The sequence below is a fragment of the Orcinus orca genome, chromosome 8 (genome assembly GCF_937001465.1).
Source record: "Orcinus orca chromosome 8, mOrcOrc1.1, whole genome shotgun sequence".
In the NCBI taxonomy this organism is placed as follows: Eukaryota; Metazoa; Chordata; class Mammalia; order Artiodactyla; family Delphinidae; genus Orcinus; species Orcinus orca.
Window position 1 is genome coordinate 67,730,100 of NC_064566.1, and position 23,593 is coordinate 67,753,692.

Sequence of the window (23,593 nt, forward strand, 5' to 3'; positions counted from 1 at the left end):
TAAAGCCAGGATATTAATGCTCGTCTAGGAAAACCCAGAGACTATTCCTAACTTCTGTGATGTAGTCCCTCAAAGAAAACCACTTATAGTTTTCCAAAAACTGAATCTCTCAGATGATTTTGCAGCCATCCTTGCATTCTATTTCCTTCCCCCCACCCCCCCTTTTCCAACACACACACATATACACATGCAAATGCGCTAATGGGTGTACATGCGTATTTCTTCACCTAGAAAACTTTCCTAGTTATTTTTTCAGATACCAGCTTAAACATTTCTTCCACTCTAAAGATTTTCCTATTTTATTTCCAGGGAATAAATATGGAATTTTAGCACGTGCTTTTTCTGCCTCTGTTTGAGATTTTTATAAGACATGTGTCTTTTATTCTATTAATATGATGTCTTAAATTGATTTGGTTTTTTTTTCTCCCAACTTTATTGAGATATAATTGACAGAAAGCACTAGAGAAGTCTAAGGTGTATAGCATAATGATTTGACTTACATACGTCACAAAATTATTTAAATTGATTTGTTTTTAAATGTTGCCAACATTGCTTTCCTGGCATAAATTCATATTAGTCTTGAGAAATCTTCTTTTTATGTATAGCTGGATTCAGCCTACTTTGTTTATAATTTTTATATCTACGTTTGTGAGGCTGGTCTGTTATTTTTCTTTCTTATTGTGGCTTTGAGTTGGGTATTGCTAAGGTCTGAATGATTGTGTCCCCTCAAAATATATATGTTGAAACCCTAACACCCAATGTGATGTGCCCAAGCTGATGTTAGTGCCTAAAGCTCAGTGTGACATGGGTAGGTGGGTCCTTTAGGAGATGATTAGGTCATGAGGGCATATTGTGAATAAGATTTATGCACTTATGAAAGAGACTCCAGACAGCTGCTTTGTTCCAGTGAGCACGTGAAGATTCAACTAGAAATCTGTGATCCAGAAGAGGACCCACAACCAATCATGCTGGCACCCTGATCTCAATTTCAGTCTCTAGAATTGTAAGAAATACATTTCTGTTGTTTATAAGTTATCCAGTCTATCTTATTTTGTTATAGCAGCCCGAACAGACTAAGACAGGTTTCAAGAGTATGCCAACCTCCTAAAGCCATTTGGGATACTTCATATTTTCTACTCTCTGGAAAAGTTTGTGTGTGAGATTAGCATTATTTCTTCCCTAAATATTTTATAGAATTCAGCACGCGAACTACTGTGGACCTGGATTTTTGTATGGAAAATATTTTAATTTTAAATTCAAGTTCTTTGAGAATTCTTAGACTATTCAAGGTATCTGTTTCTCCTTTTATCAATTTAAAGCTATGTTTTCTTAGTAATTCATCCATTTTGTCTACATTTTTACAAATTATGGTATAACTTGTTCATAATAACTTCTTACAATATAAATCTAGAGTGATGTCTTTAATTCCTGATATTGATTTTGGGGGCCTTTTTTTTATTTCGTGATACGTCTTACAAAGAGTTTACCAATTTTATGAGTTTTTCATAGAATTAAGCTCTGGTTTACTAATGCTTTTTTCTTATATGCTTGTTTTCTATCTTATTAATCTTTGCTCTTACTTTCATATCTGCCTTTCTTCTACTTAATGACTGTAATTTCCTGTTCTTTTCCTTAACATATTCTCTTGACATGGTATGTCCACCTAATTTTTAATTATGTCACATCAGTTGCCATTGTTGTTGTTGTTATTTCAATTAGGGCTTATTTAGTTTTAATAGCATGTTTTTGAATTTGGTGGGGGGGTCTTATAGTATTCTAAACTTTATCCTGATTTTTATTTTTTCCTAAAGTATATCTTTAGTAGGCTCTTTCAGTAAAGTTCATTGAGTGGTATAATTTTAGTCATTTATGTCTGAAAATATCTTTATTTCATACTGTATTTCTTTGGTCTTGCATGGAATCCAGATTTGCAGTCATAATTCCATCAGCACTTTGAAGATATTATTCCATGCTCTTCAAGCATCTATTTTGCTGCTGGAATTCAGGTCCCAGCTTCATTGTCATTGTTTTGTTACTTAACAGCTTCTTCTCTTTGATTGCTTAAACTATATTCTCTTTGTTTTGGTGTTCTACAGTTTCACTACCTCATTTTATTTATTCCCTTCAGGCTTTGGTACACTTCTTTAATCTGAGGATTACTATTTCTATCATCTATACTGGAAAATTCTTAGCCAAAATTTTTCTGAATATTGCTTCTTCCCCATTCTCTCTCCTTGTAGGATTCCTATTAGTGTTGTATGAGACTTAATCATCCTACTGTCTCTTTCTATAACATTCACAACAACTCTGGATGCAAATTTTGGCTCTACCTTAAAAATACATCCAGAGGGCTTCCCTGGTGGCGCAGTGGTTGAGAGTCTGCCTGCCGATGCAGGGGACACGGGTTCGTGCCCCAGTCCAGGAAGATCCCACATGCCGCGGAGCGGCTGGGCCCGTGAGCCATGGCCACTGAGCCTGCGTGTCCGGAACCTGTGCTCTGCAAAAGGGAGAGGCCACAACAGTGAGAGGCCCGCGTACCACAAAAAAACAAAACAAAACAAAAAAAACACATCCAGAATCTGGTTACTTTTCTTTACTTCTGCTTCTACACCCTGGTCCAAATCATCATCATTTTTCTCTTATGTTTTTGCAATTGCCTTCTCATTGATCTCTTTATTTCCCCAGTTTTTCCCTACAACTTATTCTCAGAACAGTGGCCAGAAAAGTCTTGGTAGAAATACTTTTCAGATCATGTAATGCCTACTCAAAACCCTCCAGTGGCTTCCCATTTCACTCCAATTAAAAGTGACAGTCCTTAAAATCCTTAAGGTCCTAAAAGACTCTCCCCACCCCACCCCCACCTGTACAGCTTCTTAACCCATTGCCCTGACCTTCAGTCCATCTCAAACCCACTGTCTACCTTTCTGTTTTTCCAACCTGCGAAGGATGCTCCCATACCGTCCCCTTTGCCTAGAAAGCTATTACCAGAGGTCTCTGCATCATTCACTTCCCTCCTCAGGGGTTTGCTCCAGTGTCGGTTCTCAGTAAAGATCTTCTTCACCACTCAACTGAAATTGAATCACCACACTGGAACCCCGTCCACACTTGTTGTTACCATATACACCACCACCCCCAGGATAGTTACTGTTATCTGAAATGCTGTGTATTTTATTTACCAAAGTTCTTTATTATCGCTCTTGTTTTCTACATAAAATGCACACTCCAGTGAGGACAAGTATTCTTATATCCATCTTTCCCTCCAGCTATATTTCCCAGCAGACAGAAAAATGCTGTATACATAGTAGGTGATATACTAATATTTTTGGCAAAATGGAACATAAATTCTCCATGTCTTTTAATCTTTCATTTTTTTCCCCTTTTCCCTTTGTGCTCCATACTGCTTAATTTCTTCATATAAATCTCACATTTTATTGACTCTCTTCAGTTGTGTCTACCATGTTATGTAAACCATTCTGTATTCTTTTTCAATTTTTGTCTGTCTATATCTTTCAATAACAGCTTATTGAGATATAATCCACATAATATAAATTCATCTATGAATTGTTTGATATAGTTTTGTCATTTGTTCCCACTCCATTTGGAATTTTTCATAGTAACCTGTTTTTCCATTTTGATTTGTATTATTTCAAGTCTTTTAAAAATTATTTTCAATATAGGTTTTAAAGTCCTTCATATTTTCCTCTTATCCAAAATTGGGGGGCTGTTCATCCTCCAGTTCTAGTGCAGCATGTGGTCAGTAATTTTTAGTATGAGCTTACCTGCACCGCAGGGTCTGTCATTGTGCACAGTCCATCTGTTCTGGGTCCTGAGAGCACCCTTGCAGTGGGCTTTGTGTTTGCTCCTTCCAGGACTTCTGAGGCTTTCTCTGGTTCACCAGACATACATTAGTTCCACAACACCATTAGTGCAGGAATTGGTATCTACATCCATACCTGAGGGAGACTTGAATCTAGGATTGCTCATGGGTTACTATTGCTTTTCTTCTCCTTCAGAACCAAAAAGTCACACTCTCCACAGCTTTACATTGGCTTGTAGAAGGTCTTCTTCTCATCTCCTTTGTTTTATAAGAGCAGCTTTTCCAGGGCCTCAACTATGCTCTACACAAGGCTCTCCCAGAGTTTCTACACGTCCGACTTTAGAATCTGTCTGGTTTTAAATTCCTTCTTTGTTTCTAGCATGTGAGAATTTCCACTTATTTCTTTTGAACTCAGATGCTTTCTTTCTTTTTTTTTGTCATATTGAATTTAGCATTTCTTTATATCTGTAATAAGGCAGTTTCTGTTAGCTCAATGCATAATATTGTAATTAAAAGACATCCATTAAAGTTTCTTTAGTAAAAAAAAAAAGTAGAAATAAATTCTGAAAGAATTTTAAACCTAAATCTTATCATATTGAATTAAGTATCAATTTAAAATACAGGTTATGGAGCTAGAATACCTGGTATGGAATCCCAACTGTTCTTCTATTTGTCTACTCAACTCGAGTAAATTACCTAACTATCTGTGCCTTTATTTCATTAAATATAAAATAGGGATAGTAATAGCACCCACATTTTAGGGTTTTCTGAACATTAAATTATCTTGATACTCTTAGAGAGCTTTGGACAGCATCAGGCACACACATTAAGTGCTTGATGAAACTTAGTTGATATCATCATCCTCTTCAACATTATTGTATTAAGTTCTGTATATGGGATCCAACCCAATTGTTTTCTGAACCACTCACAGTCAGATGTCACATTCTTTTTGCTTTCTCAGAGCCTACAACAATATTTGGCAAGTAATTGGTATTCCTAAATATTTGTTGATTAAAAGTTGTTCAAAAATATATATGTATATATACATATATATATATATATATATATATACATATATATTTAATTCAGTTGCTCAAGTCATACTTCTTTAGTTCCCAGGTTTAATAATATTAAAATAATAATACCTTCCTCAATAAGTTACTCTGAGAAGTTTTATAGTGAATTTGAATGAGGATCTAATTTGAAAATTCAATAACAGCATTATTATGGGAACAATAATATAGTGGTAAACATTTAAAGCAATTAAATATAACAAAAATATACATTTGATAGAAATATGATTACAAATTAGAAATACAGATTTTAAAAAATTGGGAAATGCATCACATATAAATAAGTATTAGTAATAATTGCTGTATCTATGGCCATGTTCCAAAGCTGGACTGAGATGATTCCACAAATCTAGAAATGTACTGAAAATCACCAGATGGTACACTTAAAACGGTGGATTTTATGGTGTGTAAATTGTATCTCAATAAAGCTGTTTTTTAAAAAGAAAAATAAGTAAATAAAATCTTATGTTATTAACAATAATAATTAGGAAGTGGTTAGGGGAATGGTGATAAAAATAAGACACATTAACTTCCTCATTTTTATAAAGAAAAGTTAAATAGACCAGACCAATGTTTTTTAAATTGTTCTGACTATAACCCAAAATAACATGCATATTTTTCATTACTATCCAGCACAAACATATATATTTCTTATCCAACATCTTGATATATTTGATTGTGAGGTAAAATGAGTTTTTAATGTGGGCCACAGCTAAAGACTTGAAATGCACTGCACTAAATTTGTTTTATGACCTGCTAATGTGTTGTGACCCATACTTTAAAGATCAATGAATTTGACCTTGTGTTTTCTTGATGTTTGTAATTAAAATATGTTGGTTCAAGTATTACTTTACAAACACATCTTTGAAGTAGAACTTTTTTATACAGATATGTAGGATCCACAGTCTAAAAAATATATTTAAGTAAAAGAAATGTGTCAATAAGGAAACACACAAAAAAAATGGAAAGCACAAATCAAAATTTAAAAATAAAATAAAAGACATTTGTTCAAAATAGATGAAAATAGGTTAAACACCATAATTATAAGGCAAATAATCTGAAACTAGGTCCAAGCAACCTGATCATGTGTTGTTAAAGATAACAAAAAACAATAAAAGTTTATAACGATAAGTTTTGGTAAAGACATTTTAGAAAAACAATCAAAAAAATATGGTTTAATATATCAAAATCTACCAGAATTCCAGAGAAAATTCAGTTAAAAAGGCAAAATATATTTTGTATAAAGAGTACAATTCAATGAGAAACTGATAAAATTTTTATAACATATATGATTGGTATGAACTTTTTAATACTTTTATATACCATTTATATGAGATGCTTTTATAAATCAATATTGTATTAGTTACCTATTGCTGTGTAAATTATTCAAACTGTAGCAGCTCAAGCACCAAACATCTATTATCTCACTTTCTGTGGGTCCAGAATTCAGGAGCAGCTTAGCTGGGTGGCTCTGGCTCAAGGCCTCTCATGAGGATGCAGTCAAGATGTTGCCTAGGGCTGCAGTCACTTGAAGCCTTGACTGGGGCTGAGGATTCACTGCCAAGATGGTCCATTCACGTGATTGTTGACAGAAGGCCTCAGTTCTTTACCATGTGAGTCTCTCCGTAGGACTGCTTGAGTGTCCTCACAACACGGCAGCTGGCTTCCCCTACAGAGAGTAATCTAAGAGAGAGAGAAAGACATAGACTGTGTTCTTGAACCAAGCCTTGGAGATCACATGCCATCACTTTTGCCGTATTCTATCCATCACACAGAAAAACCCTGAAACAATATAGAAGGAGGACTACATCATAGATATGTGGAAGCAGGAATTTTCGGAGCTCAACATGGAGGCTGGCTATCATCAATTTAAAAAACATAATGCCCAAAATGCACAAAGGCTACCAGTTTCAAAACACAAAGGAAGGCATACAAAAATCAAACATAAAAACACACTAATAATTTTTTAAAGTAAATATTGTAAAAATTATCTGTCAGATTGTAAACAAATTATGTCTGAAAAGCCAAGTGTTGAGGATTAGGAACAATAGAAACCTCAGATTTCTAGGGGGAGCATAAATGATTTCAATCACAGTGGAATCCAGCATTATCTACTAAAGTTCTGAATATCCTAATATCCAGCAATACTGCTTCATAGAATTTCTTGCTGTACCCTAGAGAACTTTTTGCATATACACACCAGAGGGTATATCCAAGAATTTTTTTTTTTTTCGTGGTACGCGGGCCTCTCACTGTTGTGGCCTCTCCCATTGCGGAGCACAGGCTCCGGACGCGCAGGCTGAGTGGCCATGGCTCACGGGCCCAGCCACTCCGTGGCATGTGGGGTCTTCCCGGACTGGGGCACGAATCCATGTCTCCTGCATCGGCAGGCGGACTCTCAACCACTGCACCACCAGGGAAGCCCCAAGAATGTTTTTAACCACATGATTTGTAATAGCAAAAAAGCTAGAAATATGATAATTTGCATTTGTTTAGTTATCTCTCTGTGTATTGAATGGTGATAAACTTAAAATTTTTCTTTTCCTAGTTCTTTATTCCCCAAATTTACTATTATGAATTATATCAGAAACCAATAAAAAATCCAATGGCTAAAGTAATGAAATAAGGTGAATGAAAGGAAGAAAGAGCTGGAAATAAGTGTTTAATATGAACAGTTTCACAGACAGCACAGACAATGTTATCCCTTAGCCTTCAGATAACATGTTGAAATGTAAGAAAAAAGGATCAAGTTTAAATCCAATTTCTCAGTGCTTGGATGGCACAGGGACCTTGTGTCAGTGCCAGCTCTGGGTATTAAAAGGGCAAAATTGAAATGCAGTTTTTTGATGACCCTGGGGCTAATGATGGGGTTGATAGTAAGAAATGGAACCTGTCCCAGAAGATAGATTATTTCCATAGACTATGATTCTCAGAGCTACTTTGACTCAGACTTCCTAGAATCTAGAATACACACAGCCATTACTCCAAAAATGACTTTCAAAAGCCTCAACGGCTTATAAAGTGTGGTACCTTAAGGCATCACACATCTGTTGCTGCCATCATGAACTGGCTGGATGGGAAACAGTGGTGCGGCAGGGAGAGGGGACGGGGGGCGGTGAAATATTTTCAGTAGCTTCCTCCTTTCTCAGCCACCTCACTTCCCAGGCTTTTTCTTACACTCTCTGTTCAATCCCACATTTCCCTTGTCAGGGGCCCAAGGAGTTTCAGCCAATACAGTCCCTGCTCTGCCTGGCTCTGGCCTGGTCACCACTGATGCTCTTGGCATGGACCCACTGGCTGAAGAACTAACATCAGGCCTTGGTCATGACTTGGCATTAGAGCATGTCAGGCTCAGGTCCTCTCTCGGTCATGGTAGTCCACCTCCAAGACAAGGATTGCTTCTCCCTTTTGAAGGACAGTAAACCCTCTCCACTAGTTGCCACAGTGAACCTTGAGTTTTCACCATCCTATAGTTTCTCTAGGGATGTAAATCTTGGTTTGGTACGTTCTTCAAAATAAATCAGCTTAGAGTCTAACAGTCAGTATAAACAGTCAAGCTCATGATTACCGTACGTTGTGGTGATCATTTAAAATAATGCCTAACAATTCTAGAGCATATGTTCCAGTTATTGTTATAAGGGCTTTACATAGATCAGTGCAGTTAAGCTATACAAAAGTATCACATTTTATAGATGAGAAACTGGAGGATAGAAAGGCCTAACTTCTGAGTCTCTGCTCTTACATACTACTCTGTATTGTCAAGAGTGCAGCGGAAGTGCAGAGAAGGTACATTAACTCGTGCTTCAGAAGCTGGGAAGAAGAAAATACAAGTAACACTCCATAAAACAACAGGGTTCATTCAGCTCTTCTGATTGGCTGGACAGAGACCCCTTCTTTCTCACTCATTATAAGTATCAGTCCCACTGATGCACTCCCAAAGAAAATAATCTCTCCATAGATAAAAAGGCTGTTTTTAAGAGTCATGTACCACAATGTTCATTGCAGCTTTATTTACAATAGCCAGGACATGGAAGCAACCTAAGTGTCCATTGACAGATGAATGGATAAAGAAGATGTGGCACATATATACAATGGAATACTACTCAGCCATAAAAATAAACGAAATTGAGTTATTTGTAGTGAGGTGGATGGACCTAGAGTCTGTCATACAGAGTGAAGTAAGTCAGAAAGAGAAAAACAGATACCATATGCTAACACATATATATGGAATCTTAAAAAAAAAATGGTGCTGAAGAACCTAGGGGCAGGACAGGATGCAGATGTAGAGAATGGACTTGAGGACATGGGGAGGGAGAAAGGTAAGCTGGAACGAAGTGAGAGAGTGGCATGCACATATATACACTACCAAATGTAAAATAGATAGCTAGCGGGAAACAGCCGCATAGCACAGGGAGATCAGCTCGGTGCTTTGTGACCATCTAGAGGGGTGGGATAGGGAGGGTGGGAGGGAGATGCAAGAGGGAGGAGATATGGGGATATATGTATATGTATAGCTCATTCACTTTGTTATAAATCAGAAACTAACACACCATTGTAAAGTAATTATACTCTAATAAAGATGTTAAAAAAAAAAAGGCTGCTTTTATGTCACAAAGGTAGGATGACCTGGTGGACCCTCCAAATTAACCCTCATTGTCCATTTATAGAAAAATGGGGCAGGGGACCCTCAACACAAGGATGTCCTACATGATAACAGCTCAAAAACCTCAGTCTCAACTAATCCTTTCGTTGTGCTTGGACTCTGCTCTCTCTCCATCTTGAACATTACCTATGAGATTAACAGCAACACATCAACAACATCAAAAATCATTCTTCACTTATTGAGCACTTACTGCGTGCCAAGTGCCAAGCGCTTTACATGGATTATACCTATACATCCTCAAAACAATACAATAAATAGGGCTTCATTATTATAATTTTATAGAAGAAGAGTCTCAAATAAGAGAATAAGTAATTTGCTTTAAATCACACAGAGGAAATAGCAGATCTACTCTGTAATATGAGTCCTGTCTCCAAAGCCTTTGCTCATAACCTTTTCATATCCTCCCTCCCTTTGCCCCTTCCACCAACGCCAGCACTCTTTCTTTGAGAACATCATTCCTGGGGCCAGCCTCCCACTCCAAGGAAGCCCATCATTCTTGCATACCTGGATCCTTTGAGCCTCAGGGAAGCCAGTTCTGATAAACTCAAATCTCAAAGAAGGCACACATTGTATTTTGTACAAATTGGTTCCCAAGCATATCCCAAGTAGATGGTTACACTAATTTCACAGATTTTTGTGTGTGTGTGTGGCTTTTCACATGGTGTTTTCCCAGTTTTCCAAGGAAACAAATTATTCAAACGAATAAATAAATGGCTCAAAGGAAAAAGAGTTAAATACACCTTCAAACACTGGTAATGGACACGTACATAGTTCTGGATGTCTATAAGCCAATGTCCTAAGTCCTCAGCATGCAGTCGTTTCATCCAATTTCACTCATGACCGTCAAGCCCATGTTCTAGGGATGCTGACATATTCCCCACTCACCTCAGATAGTGGACATTTTCTCTCTTGCATAAGTTTTTCTTGCTATGCCCTCTCTCTGGAGTGTCTTTCTCCCTTTTTTGACATCTTCTGTCTGCCTGAACCAACTCATCTTTAAAGCCCAGTTTAAAGTCTTCCCTCTCTATGGTGCCTGCCCCAATAATCCTGTTTTGGAATTGATTGCTTTCTATTTCAAAGAACCATTGCATTTTGTTTAAGCTTCTTTTTTAAGCTCATAACACTGTGATATGTGTACTGGTTTAGAGTTATTTATAAATATGCCTGTCTGTCTTACTGGATTTTAATCTCCTTATATAAATTTCCATTTATGTTTATGTGTGTGTGTGTGTGTGTGTGTGTGTGTGTGTATATATATATATATATATGTATATATATATATATACACACACACATATATATATGACTTTACTCCAGAACCTTCCCGTTCTACAGCTTTTAGCACTTAGTAAAGGCTTAAAATAGATTTGTTGAACAGGAGAAGAGTGACTGGATGAAATTGTCTCCTTAGTGACCCTTATTAAGGTTAAGAATATAAATCTTCCTCAAGGAATTGGCTAAATGACCACAAATTTCACACACACACACACACATTCCCACAGGGAGGGAGGAAGGGAAGGAGAGAGAGGGAGAGAGATGGATATGAATACATGTAGATGTTTTTTGGTCAGATAATAATAACTAATATGTGATGATTAGCATATACTAGGCACTGTTCTAAATACTTTATCCATATTAACTCATTGAATCTTTACAAAACCCTAAAAGATAGGTATTATTAACATTCACATTGTACAGATGAGAAAACTGAGGTGAAAAGAGGTTAGTAATTTGCTCAAGGTCTCAAAGCTAGAAAATGGTGGAGTGAGTTGAGGCCTGCATGTTCCAGCCACTGATGATCCATTGGATACTAAACGTATGAATCTTTAGCTAATGCACTGATAAATAGAAAAGAAACACCATTTACACCAGTACATTTGATTTCTCATTCTTGCCCCAGGAGGCCTGCTTGAGGCCCTTGGCTCCCTGGTTAATCCCTATCGTCCACCATCACCCAAAATAAAATATTATAAAGACTCATTATAATACTATAACAGAGAAAAATAACAAGAGTTGATAAGGAAGACACTTCAAGACACCTTTAGGTAAAACACACTTGTGGACTGGCTTTACATCCTACCATGTATGATTTAGCTTCAAAGGAATGTGACCAAACCCACTCAATGAATGCAGATATTTGTTTAAACGTAATAATTCTCTTTTTTCTATGTTGAAGAGAGTTTTTAAAAAATTATCAGGATTTTCTTTTGGATATTTTAAGAAAGTGTTATTTTTTAGTCCAGAAAAAAACTGATTATTTAGGTCATGACCTCAGTACATATGAGAAGTCTCGTTTTTTTCCTGCATCTTTCTTTGAGTCCCTCTTTATCACTGTCACACACAATAGCCCTCAGACCTCCTTTCAGTGTTTGGAGCAGAGGGACCTTCCGCTTCAGGGACATTCTGAATACACTATACAAAATAGCTTCTTACTTTTATCAGATGTGGTAGCTTGTCTCAAAGACACTCCCCAATGATCTCTGCCTCATAGTATTCTTACTCTTGTGTAGCCATTGTCCTACACACTGACTAGGGCTTATTTTGTAAACACTAGGATGTCATGGAAATGGTAGAGTATGACTTCTAAGGCTAGGTCATCAAAGACACAGTGGCTAACATCTTGTTCTCTTTTGGATCACTTACCCTGGCAGAAGCCAGCTGCCATGTTGTGAGGACACTCAAGCAGCCCTCTGGAGAGGCCCATGTGGCAAGGAACTGAGGCCCCCTGCCAACAGCCAGTAAAGGAACTAAAGCCTCACGCCAATGGCCATGTGAGTGAGCCATCTTGGAACTGGATTTTCCAGCCACAGTCAGGTCTTCAGATGCCTGCAACCCTGGCCAACATCATAACTGTAATCTCATTAAAGACCCAAGCCAGAACCATCCAGATAAGCTGTTCTGGAATTTTCAATCTATGGAAACTGTGTAATTATAGATGTTTATTTTTTAAGCCACTGAATTTTGAAATACTTTGTTACACAGAAATAGATAACTAATATGCAATAGATAACTAATTTCAGAATTTATGATAAATTTTGCCAATGCCTTTTTACACATTTTCACATTTTGTCTTAAGAAGTCTTGAAAGTACTATCATAGTAGATTCAGGCTAAAAGTAATCATATAGCTATGAAGTGCCTGAATTGTCCTTGAACCCAGATCTGTCTGTCCAGTTTCTTAACCATTATACTGAAGCGTCTAATGCCTTACTTTTGTTAAATCACCAAAATAACTCTGACAGAACAGATGCTATCAGTCCAGCTATTGGTCTACGAGGGTCTCCCATACCAGGAAATAAAAACTCTCAGCCAGAGTGTTCAGTGTTTCAAAAGATTACCTTCATTTTTACTAGCTTATTAACTACTGTGAAAAAAAAGCCTACTTAAAACAGCCAGCATAAAATTCATAAAATTCATAAAATTCGGTCTGTGTTATGTGGTAGCTTACCTAATAACCCTCTCTCTCAACAGACACTACGGGGCTATTATTTGAGGAAGTCCTTATTCTAATACTTTACATTAAATTAGACTAGACTTATGAGTTGACATTCAGCTGCCAATAGAAGGGTTCTCTTTATCCCCGCATTTTCTTTTATTTAGGCCAAAAGCAACATCAACTGGTAATCTTCACAAATAATGTACAATTATAGCAGGTGAGAGAGATAGAGAATTGTCTAGCAAAACAGCAAGACTTCCAAAACGGATACTTTTTAGGTTTTGCATTTCTAGCTTACTGCCATCTGTGGATAGGGTTGTAAAGTCCCAGGAAGGGCTGACTGATGGAGGAGCAACTTGTCAAATAGCACATGAGATGAGACAAAAGTGGTTTTAAGATAGTAATGATAATTAGTAGCCTTATATGGTCCTTTTAATTTTATAAAATCTCTTTACATATATTTGCTTTCAGGATTCTTAAAATTCTATAAGAAATTACGACAATGTCAAAGATGATGATAATGTCAGCTATTATTATCTCTATTTTACAGATCAGGAAATTGAGGCTCAGAGAAATCACGTAAATCACTCAAAGTCATGAAACTGGTAATAGGACCTGGAATTCAAGTCCCAGGCTCGATTTCATTCCCAATAATCTTTCCTGAACATGACTCATGTATCAATCACCTTTGTAATGTCACTTAGGGGGCACGCCGCCTCACCAATAGTAGACCCTCAATGTATTTTATTTAGTATCGCTGAAAATGGGATAGAGCTTATATTGCAAGCGGAGGAGGAGGGGGAAACTGGGTTTTCAGGGAGCCAGTCCTATTGTTTGCTTTCCTTTCCTACTTCCCTCTGTGAATACTGAGCAAGCAAACAAAAGAGGAGAAGCCAATGAACTGTCTCGCAACTAGATTCCATAATGATTCCCCAAATGGAGACATTTTCTCATCTGCTTTGTTTCATTCTCCCTCCTGAAAAATGGTGTGACTATTCTCTGGAAAATACCACGCATTCACTGGATCTTTTCTTCTAGGCATGAGGGTCATCTTGATATCCTTTTCCCCCTCACCTCCCTGCACATTATCATTTGAATAATCAGAGTGAAATGTGGGCTATGGCAGCCTAGTTTTACCCAGAATCCCTGGCTGGGTCGTTCCTTTCTGACCATTCTCATTTCAGTACAAAACAGCTTAGGTAATAAACCGCTCACAGAAACAGTTGCTTTCATGCCATTCAGCCAGCAATGTCCAAGCCCATTAATAAAAGCCAGATTCCCAGATAATCTCATGATACTTATGTGAGGTCTAGGTGAGAATCCTACTTTAAGAGGTAAATAGCAATTTCAGTGCAAGTGGGAGTCCCAGATTTTTCTCTCCTCCTCCCTCCCCCATCCTTCTCCCTCCCTCTCCCTCTCTCTCCCCAGAAGCTGACAGTTGTTGCTCAATGCCTCACTGAAAACAATAAAACCATCCCATCCAGGGTGCTTGTTCTGTGCTTTTCTTGTCCTGGTCAATCTGTATACCACAAGTAAAGGCTTTATGAAGAGTTAATAAACACTTTATCTGTGTACCTTTCATAGAAAAGTAACATCCAAGCCTAAACACAGTGGCAATCTCAGGAGTTTTGTTTGTGTGAGTGTGTGTGTGGTGTGTGTCTGTGTGTGTGTATGTGTCATGTTTCTTTGAGACTGCACCAAAGTTTGCATCCATTTCATTAATAAAGTTACTTATACAGAGAGTATTGTTGCTGTTGATCTTTTTATACTTTAGAAGATAATATGTAACTGCATGCTTTTTCTTAAAAAAAAAATCACACTACGAAAGAGACCATTGATTGACATTACTTTGTGTGGATGTAAACCTATGCTGATGAAGAAAAAGAAAAATCAAATCACGTTGCCATGAAAATATACACCTAGAATCTGGGCTGAGTCGCCCAGCTTCACAGCTTCAGTATTATTTCTCCTTTATCCGTGTGCTTCAGTTTTCTTTCTTTTTTTCTCTCTCGTTTTTGTTTTTGCTCCTAGAGTTAGTTACCTTATTCACACTAAAACCAAATTATGCCTTTTCTCCTGGGGAGTTAGAGTTTTAGAAGTATGTGTTCAAACTATTAATATCCAAAAGACTCCTGGTGACTCTGCAACACAGCTCTGATGTAAACTGTAAAAATATAGTCTTCAGCTATTAAGTACAATGAATGTGGTTTCTGAGTGCATGTCTACAATGATTTAAATGCCTCATAATATATGACTGAACTTAAATGAATACACTTAAATACTGCAAGCACATTCATTAATTAGATTAACCTTTAAACTTCTATTGTTAACTAGAACTTCATTTTGAAATTTGGACTGAATTTTCCGTGGCTTATTACAGTCATTATAGCTTATCACCGAGATGTGATATGCCAGAATTCCATAAGCACATACCAATCGCATGGCCCTAATTTTCTCAAAGAATGCCAGCCTCCCTTAGTATTTTCATAAATTTTTATATAGCCATTATGAAAGCATAAGATTATTCTGAAATTGACAAATGGTTACTTCGTAACTCTAGAACTGAAACAAGATTCTAATTAATGTGTTCTGTTTACAGATAACTAGCATACATTCTGCCCTGACAGTCAAGGGTGTCATGTTATTACCACCAAAGTTAACTGGCATTTGTAATTGCACCAAATGATGTTATATCTGTGGAATGTTCTCCCATTAAAAATGTTATTTTCCTGAATTTCCACTATGTGTCAACAAATGGGTATTTGAAGAGATTCTTACAGAATTAGAATTGATCATGAGGGATCAGTAGAAAATGGGACTAGAATTTATGGCAGAGTTCCAACGAGGCTGGCTTTGTGACTTAAGAGCTGAGCTATGCTCACCAAAGAACAGTAAAAAGTGAAATTCACAAAGACAAGATATTTAGGACTTTGAAACAATATTTCAGAAGATTAGGGGTCATTCATTTGCAACACTTTACTTGAGTTGATTGACTTAAAATCAATACAAGAATTTTTTATAAAAATTGTCTTCTTAAATCCTTGAATTTCTTTTTTACAGTGAGACAACTTTATAACTTTAATAAATTGACTATCACTAAAACATTCTGTGGGGATTTTGCTTGCTTAGTTATTAGGCATGTGGGCTTTGGAGTTAGCCAGATACCATTCACACTTGAACTCTTCTACATAGGCCTAGTAAACTTGGAACAAGTTGCTTATTCTTTCTAAGCCTTCATTTCTTCATCAGTCAAGTGTGGATACAGTAAGCTTCACAGGGTTGTTGTGAGGTTTAAATGAGGTAGGGTGTACAAAGGTTCTAAGTAGCATTCTTAGCACACAGTAAAATCCAAAATAATGAACATTATTATAAGGGCAGTGAACCTACTTACCAATTTACAAGTGGCCCAAATCATTAACAAATATATAAATATGGAAATATGGACATTTTAATTTTATTTCATAAATAGCATAACTTCAAGTATCACACGATCTATCAGAATTATGAAAAGGTATTATACGACTTATTGAGGAGATACCCAAAATATAAAACTAAGAGCTCTCTTTCTTAGAACAGTGCATTACACACACACACAAACACACACCCTCTGGAAAATAGTAATTCTTAATTTCTTGTAAATGCACAACTATCCCCAGAGGAAAATTGGAAGATCCTACAATCTGGTCCTGGTGAGGGAGCTAAAAACTATAGATTCTCCTCTGCTAGGTCATGTTTCCAAACTGCTCATAATGCAGCTCAGCTGAGATAGCCCAACCAGCACTGATTTCTCCTCTACCCTAAGTTCCATCAGAACTTAAGAAGGTAGTTTGAGGTTATTACCTACTGTTTTTAAACAGTAAAATTTTAATTCTAATTTTAATTCTTTCACTAGCTTGATTTGTGACCTGGGCTAGTTATTTAACCATTGGAGACTTTATTTTCTCATTCATAAATGGTAATAATATTTCAAGGGCTATTGTGAGAATTAAATAAAAAGAAGCTTATGTTAAAATGTGCCCAGTTCCAGGCATAGTAAATGACAGTCTTTTAAAAAAAAAAACACCTGCAATGGTGTCTCAAGTTGACTAAGCTAAACTGTATTCCTTAGAATCCCCCTTCCAGTATGTTTCCAGATAGGGTGAGCTCCAAGAGATAATTTTTCAAGAGAGTCAGACAATGGAAGGTAGCACACGTTTTGTAACATACACATACTTCCTCCCAATTGTCTAATCAAATTCTATGTGCTGCTATGAAGATATTTTACCGATGTAATTAAAGCCCCAAAACAGCTGACTTTAAATGAGACAGATTGTCCTGGTGGGGCTCACTTATCAGTTGGAAGTCCTTTAAAAGAGTGCATTGTTCTCTGAGAGAGAGACAGACAGATAGACAGATAGACAAACACTCCTACCTGTGGATAACAAACTCTAGCTTATGTCCATTGGGTTTTAGTCTATTCGTGATCTTCCGTCCTGTCTGTTCTATGGACTTCGAATTTGCTTAGTCCTCAAAATTAATTACATAAAATAGTGTATTGTTGGATAGATGATAGAGAGATAGATAGATAGATTCACTATATATCTATATGTAGATATATAGGTATGTGTGTATGTGTGTATATTCATTACTGTTTCTGCTTCCCTGGTTGAGCTTTGACAGATACAGTACTTAATTTGATGACTACCCTTTTCATTTTCTTTAGATCCTTTTCATATTTATTTAGGTTCTGTTCCTGGTATAGATGGGCAATGCTGAAAAAATAAAAATCAGTAGATTTAAGATGGGAGAATGGCCCAAGGCCACCATTGTTTAGCAGTATATAAACGTTGTCAATAATTTAATCTCCTATGTGCAAATGTGAGTTCAATTGTTACCATGTCATCTACTGCATAATAAATACTGAGTAAATATTATATCCCTTACCTTCTCTCCCCCAGCTCACAATATTTAAGAGGAATAAAATGAACTAAGGCATGCATTCTATTTTATTAATTTAAGAAATAACTTTTTAGAAATTACTATGTGCTGAGCACTAATTTATAAACATTAAGTCATTTAATGCAGATAGCAATTCTATAAAGTAGACAATATTATTATCATTTCCATTTTAAAGATGAAGAAACTGAGCAAAGAGGTTGGGTAACTTGCCTAAGGCCACCCAGGTGATAGATTTGAACCCAGAAAGTCTGGTTTCAGAGTCAGTGCTTTTGACCATTATGCTTTACCATGTATATGAAAAAAATATGAAATTTATAGAATTATAAATGCAATACAAATTTATAATATTACTCTATTAGTTTGCTAAGTATACTAAACAAAATATCACAGACTGACTGGGTAGTTTAAACAAAAGAAATTTATTTTATTACAGTTTTGGACAAGATCTAGGTGTCAACAGGTACAGTTTCTACTGAGGCCTCTCTCCTTGACTTTCAGACAGCCATCTTCACACTGTGTCCTCACATGGTCATTTCTCTGTGTGTGAGCACCTCAGTGTCCCTGTGCTGCCAAATTTTCTCTTCTTATAACGACACCAGTCAGATTTGATTAGGGCCCATGCTAACAGCCTCATTTTAATTTAGTTACCTCTTTGAAGGCTATGTCTCCAAATACAGTCACATTCTGCAGCGCTGAGTGTTAGACCTTCAACATGATGAATCTGGGGAGAACACAATTCAGCCCCTAACAATTACTGTTGCTGGTATAGTATTAATGCTCTAACAACAACCTTCCTACATTAGATACCGAGTAACTGAAAAGTGAGAGATGATTGAGCAGATGAGTAGATAAGCATGGAATAGCTCATCCTGAACTGTGCTAGGGCCTCTGATCATTCTTCTACGTTCTGACTTCTGGAAAATTGTGAAGCATTTTGTTATTTCCTGCCTAATTTATATATCTTAGTTAGGGGGGATTTAGGAAACTGCAGACTGGTTATTATTTCTTAGACTTTAAATTCTGCTGCATTACTAACTAAAGTGCTTTTTAACCCAAAGAAAATAGTCTCGACCGAAACCTACAAGTTTCAAAGTTGTCATAAGAGAAATTGGTGCCTTGAGGAGCCTGAGAAGTTTTCTCATAAGAAAGGGAGAAGTGAGGCAAAGGATAACCAAGAAGAAAGATAGCACCCAGAGGGTGTTTTAAAATGTCTTTGAAGCTAGGACAATAGATTGGGGATAGGCAGGGTAGCTTACAATTTCAATAACTAGAAGACTGCACACATTTATAGCTATTTTAAAGAAAGGAGCCTTTCCTTCAGCTTGGAGTTCCCAAGGCTTATACTCAAAGGAAGGCATTAGGTAAGATCAGCAAATAATCCTGTTTTATAGATTAGCAGCACAGAGGTAAGGATTGTTTTCTCCAATATTCTAAGAGTTGTTTTGCTTAACATATGAAAGAGAAACCCTGAAAGATTATTTAAGTGCCTAAATGAAGGAGAAGAATGAGAGAAGCTTCTGTTTACTGAGCACTTACTATGCACTAATTAAATGGCTAATATTTACTGCATATTTAATATTATCCAGTCACTATGTTTTTAACAGCTTTGCTCATTCACCATCGCAAGTAGCTTATAAAATAGGCACTATTACAACCCTCATTTTATGGATGAGGAAAGGATTTTAGAGAAGTAAAATATCTTGACCAGAGTATAATCAGGATTTGGGCCCATGGAGTATAACTCTAGAACCCCAGGGCATAGAGAACTTAGGACAAATGTCACCATTAACCCACTTGATCCTCTCAATAACACTGGGATGTCCAGGTATTACCCTATTACATCAATGAAAAAACAAAAACCAGGAAAGATATCATTTGCCTTAGGTCACACAGCTAGTAAATCACAGAGCCAGAATGGAATTCCAGGTTTTTCTAACTCCAAAATTCTTCTAAGAATGCCACATTGCCTTTCTCTCTGGTTCTCTCAGGATGGTTGATAGAGGAAAATAACAGGAATATTAAAACATTATTTCATTCTCTAGCTAAGAAAGCACTGTATCCTAAATAAAAGGGTATTTCCAACTAGAATATTTATAAAGGTTAATGAGAAACGAACTGAAAACCAGCAGGGAAATATTCCCAGCTATAAATACCAAACTTATACATTTCTAATTATATAAGAAAATATCTCAAGCAGAAAGTCAAATGTTTTCCTCAGATGCAGGTGAATCATCTGAACAACATTTTTTATCATTTGCTATCTCTATTTTGAGTTAACTCTGACTGAATATTGGCAATGTCACTCTATCCAATCAAATGTTGTTGAATTACAATGTAGGTGCTTAAAAGGGGAACTGAGGACTCAACTACTACAGTGAGTAACTTCTCATAAAATCAGAGAAGATAATCTGTGATTGCTCCCATCTTTCTCCATGGACATTATAAGGGTGTTTTGTATTTTTATCAAAAGGTGGAAAAGGGGTAAAAAGCAATGGATGGAGTGGATTGGGCCTTTTTTTAATGGAAGTAGGCTTTTGCAAAGCTGACAGCATATATCTTGTAAAGGCCTCCTTTTCACCAAGTGTATTCATGATTCAGAAGGCAGAGGCCCTGGTGGCATCTATGAGCATCAACTTGAGCAGCCTTGATGACCACAGCGGCAGCAAATCTCCAAGTTTGGGGAGGGACCATAAGGAGATAACAGTGTTGATCCAAAGTAAGTAGAGAATCCAGGGCAAATTCCCTTGTCCCACAAGGAATCTCTCAACAGTTTCCAAATCACTTCATACCTGCCAGGAATTCCTCAATCTGTTTATCTAGCTTCTACAAAAGCCAGTTCTTTCTTATACTTACAAGGAAAATGAAAAACAGAGGGGGTCAGATAATAACTCGCCTTAGGTCACAGAGCTGGCAACTAACAGGATTCCTTGTCCATCAGACTAATGGCATCTCCTTTGTTAGCCTTATCTACCCTAATTTATTACAACTCCCTACTTACTAGACCCAGGAGGTTTCACAGTGTCCAAAACACCTAAAAACACTGACATCCAACGTCACCATCTTTCTCCTCTTGCTTCCTATGGCATTCATCATCCTGCCTTTCCTATTTCTGTTAATGTCATCAACTCTTCTTTTCAAGCCATGCAGGCTCAAAATCAGAGTCATGTTAAACTCCTTTCCTTACCAAGTCCTGCTAATTCTGCTTCCATAAGACCACTAGAAGGACACTATCACCTACCTCTCACTTAAACTGTATCAAAAGCTTCCTAATCTATCTCCTTTCTTCTAGGCACACTGCATTCTAATTCAAACTTTCTCAAATCTATCCTCGTACCACATCCAAATTAAGCTTCCTAACATGTCATCATATCACTCCCCTAATCAAAAACCTTTTCTCCCAAGTTATCTCAAGTGACTTCTACTGTATCCCACTTCATTTTGAAAGCTATACATCAAATATTCCATGAATATATTCCAGGTCATACAAGTTGGGTGTGATCCTTTTAAATTCATTAGTTTGGGTTTATAACATTTATAATATCTTATTTCTCTTAATTTTCTTATCTCCCACGCTACTATTTCGAATTATTTGAAGGACAGAGACCACATCACATTTTCCACCTTTTATAATTGCCAAGTAGGTAATTCATAAATGTTCATTTCAGCTGGCTCCAACTTAATCAAATAGACTGGAATTAAAGTGTCAAGGTCTGCCCAGAACTAAACCCTCAAGTTTAAGTGAAATAAAACAAATCCATAAGAACATTAACACTCTACACATTATGGTGCATCTTTTAACTGCTGGGGATTGACTTAGGGGCTTAGGACGAAGAGGGAGAGACTACACATGGATGGGTCCTGCTCTCAGCAGCATCCACTGTAAGGGGAAATGAGGGAAGAGATGACTATTAGACAAGGTAGAAATGGTAAGTCACACTCAGGAAAGAAAACCAAGATGGACCAGAAGAGTGAGGCAAATCAATGTCTTGGGAGGTACAGCCAGCTCCCTGGTGACCACCTGGTCTATTATTTTTTAAGGACCTGGAAATAAATGGTACCAGATTTCTATCTGATATTCCCTTGTGATGAAGTACACACAGCTTATATCTTTCCCTATTTGTTTCTTTCATATGAGCAGTATAAAACTGGCCTTCCCTCTATCATTCTAAGCAACATGCCTTTATCACATGAGTCCTTGCTAAAAGAAATCACGGGGTGGTGGGGGGAAGAGAGAAACAGTTTTCTAATATAGGGAATCTCACCCTTATCAGGTTAATACAGTGAGAGCTTGTAGGAGAAGCATAGGAAAGGGAGCACATTACAAAGGCTAGAGTATTGCAAGTAATTCAAACAGTTGTGTTAAAATGGAAATCACATAAACATTACAAGTGTGCTTTTCCGGATAAAGGCTCCGCAGACCCAACTGCCAACAGGAATGAATTTTAATGACTAGTTTATAACCTCTGAGGTGCTTGAAAATCTAACACAGTTGTTGTTAAAATGTGATACTATTATAGCATCCATGCAATTAACAATTCTGCAAGGAACATTCCCTGCTGGAAAATTTAAGCTGGCCTCACATTGGGAAACAAAGCTAGTTTTGATCATTTAAGATGGAATGTGTCTAATTTATTGATCTGTAAATGTTACCAAAATATTTGACCCCAAATATTGAATCACATTACTACACAAGTCACTCTCTCCATGGGATAAATGTAAATATCAACATAAAAACTGACATTTATGCTGGTTTACAGTCTCCCGTTTTTATGAACTCAGTCACTTCTTTTCAAATCACTTGGGTCTTGAAAGCACAGTTAGCAAAACATTACAGACCCCAAATGCAGGTGCCAATAGAAGCGTTAGTTCATGGAGTGGCTGCTTTGTGGCCTAAGAAAGCTTTATTTTCCACGTTCTAATGCGGTTCCATGAAATCCCTTTGGCAGGCCTCCATTAAAGAATATGATTTGGGTAATGGTTTGCTTATTAGTAGGAGAGCAACTCCTGATATTACGAAGACTTATAAAGAGTTAGTCACAACTGCTCATAGCTTTCTCTAAGATCAAAAACTTCATCTCATAAGCCCTCAGATGATAGGGAGTGAAAAGGAAATGGCATTTAAATCCATACCTCAAAATATCTTTTTTCCTTCTCAGAGAACACAAAATCAATGCTCCATATAAAATCAAAACTAAATTTATCCCTTAGACCCAGGGCTCACCATGCACAGAGGAAGCATACAGAGTTGTATATATAATCTTGAAACCCCAAATTCCCACCATTCCGACTATTCCTTGGTTAAAGCAGCATGTCCTCAAAAGGTCTCTCTTAAAATTTTATGTTCTCTGGTGAGTCACCGTTCTATACATTAACATATTTTAATTTCCATTTGTTTCTCAGTGACTGTCTTACAAGAGAGAAGGGTTCTAAGAGACTGGCCACAAAATGGGCAAATTTTGTTTCAGGACAAAGAGGAAAAAGAAATGAGCTGAACATGGCATGAGGGCAGGAAAAAGGGCAGTCAAAGATCAGGTTAGGGGACTTCCCTGGCAGTCCAGTGGTTAAGATTCCATGCTTCCACTACAGGAAGCATGGGTTCAATCCCTGGTCAGGGAACTAAGGTCCCACATGCCATGGGGCATGGCCAAAAAATGAAAAAATAATTTT

At 37.0% G+C, this 23,593-nt stretch overlaps 1 long non-coding RNA gene across 1 annotated transcript in view; it reads right to left on the reverse strand.

Moving 5' to 3' along the window:
• Nucleotides 1–6,305: 6,305 nt before the first annotated feature.
• Nucleotides 6,306–23,593, reverse strand: part of LOC125965157 (uncharacterized) — a 59,854-nt gene continuing 42,566 nt past the window's right edge. The window contains exon 3 of the long non-coding RNA XR_007478733.1: nt 6,306–6,573. This is a non-coding gene — a long non-coding RNA (uncharacterized LOC125965157). The remainder of the gene's footprint in view (nt 6,574–23,593) is intronic.